This window comes from Myotis davidii, unplaced genomic scaffold, assembly GCF_000327345.1.
Source record: "Myotis davidii unplaced genomic scaffold, ASM32734v1 scaffold133, whole genome shotgun sequence".
In the NCBI taxonomy this organism is placed as follows: domain Eukaryota; kingdom Metazoa; phylum Chordata; class Mammalia; order Chiroptera; family Vespertilionidae; genus Myotis; species Myotis davidii.
The window spans coordinates 3,289,730-3,291,524 of NW_006284732.1; the positions used below are offsets into that span (position 1 = coordinate 3,289,730).

The window sequence follows — 1,795 nt, forward strand, 5'->3', positions numbered from 1 at the left end:
GAAAGATTGTTCGATGTAAAACATGTGCTGAACTTTGTCCCCCAACAAATTACATAACAAAAGGCAGAAATCCCTTAATAAGTATAAAAGAAGGAATTAAAAAAATTTCAGGAAATGGGGAATAAAGGTTTAGATAGATTATGCTCATCTAGTCCAGGCACCTCCTCACATATTTAATACGAACTTTTATTTTAGTAATAAAAAATATAGACTGGTAAGGGCTAACAGTGTGCCTTTAGTGTAGATGCCAAAGCCATTAAAGGTAGTTCAAGCAAAAAGGCAATTGCACCCACTTAGATGCTTGCAAATCATTGAAGGAGTTAAAGGAGTGTGGGGTGGTGAGTGTAGCATTGGAACTGTTAAGTTCAGGACTTTGATCCTCTGATAAAAAAGCCAGTGTAGCCACTGCTATCTCAACAGCCACTTGACACATTGAAAGTTGTGACTAGAAATTTTCTCATACTTGCTATTTTCAAACAAGAGAAATAGGAACCAAAGATTGAAATAAATTCAGCTACATTTTTATTTGCTTCCCATAAGTATAATCAATATTCATCAATATTTCCCCTTCCAACTCCGCATATGTGGGAGAATATATTGACAATGGGGAATGGGGAATGCAAGGAACTCAAATGGTGCATCATCAAATAATGCTAATTAAGCAATCATCTTACTTACACACACACACACACACACACACACACACACACACACACCTACCTCAAAGGATATTGGCTTTATTTACTTTATAGTACCTGAAATTTCTATCTAGAAATATTTGCCATACCACTATGGAGGATTTTTAGACGGATCTTGCATTCTCTTTCAAATTTAAGCACTTTAAAATTAGACAAATTTTAAAATCCCACCAAAGCTGTCCTAGGCCTTAAGATTTCCAGTAAAATCGAAAGCATGGAATTCAACATAAATACTTAGTGCTGTATTACCACGTTGGAAGAATTTTGCTAAATAAAGTATGGTGCAAAGTTGACTCAGTCAGGACAAAGCACAAGCAACTTGTTGTACAGAAAAAATTCTGTAGTTACTCTTTTTTAAATTGAAGAATAATTTTCTTTTGTTACAGCAGACACTAAGATTTTGCAAAAGATGCATCAAATTTCTCAATCTGAGTCAACCTTATGGTTGTTAAAAGGATTGTTAAAAATGCATACTTTCTGGATTACTCGTTATTTTAAAATACTGAATTCTGCCCCATTGTCGGACCGTCTGTTCCAACTTTACTAGTAGGTTAAATAAATGGTCACACTACTCTTAACCCACAACTCCCTTCTCCCCACACCGTGGAACTTCAACAAACAGAGACCTATGCCTCTCCTCCTAAAGTGGGCATAAGTGAGAGACGCCGAAACCTAGTGTGCTTCACTTGCAAAGTTGCCTAATCCGTTTCCCAGGTCACACGTCACTCAAATGCAGGGCTGCATTACGCTGCCTCTTCAAGGTCCCTTGCATTTGCACATTTCTGCGATTAAAAAGAGTCTCTTCTTGGGAGTGAATTCACGTAAAGCCCCTATATGACATTAGCTAGCTGAAGGCCAGGCCAACTGCAGGGTTAGAGTGAATCTGGTTTTTGTTTGAAAAATCTCCTTAGAGAGAGCATCCCACACCCGCATCCGAGTGGGCCCGGCACCACGTGTCTGCACCAACAGCCGGATTGGCCGAGCGCGTTTTATCGCTGCAGTCTAGACATGCCAGGTCCCGCCCAGCTGCCAGAAGAGCTGGGAAGCGGAGAGAGGAGGCCAGAGAAAGATCGCGGAGGGGAGGGGGGCGGGAGGGG

The 1,795-nt window shown here is 40.3% G+C and overlaps 1 long non-coding RNA gene across 2 annotated transcripts in view; it reads left to right on the forward strand.

The window, feature by feature from the left end:
• Positions 1-1,795, forward strand: part of LOC102762588 — a 20,531-nt gene that overhangs the window by 16,334 nt on the left and 2,402 nt on the right. The window lies entirely within an intron of this gene.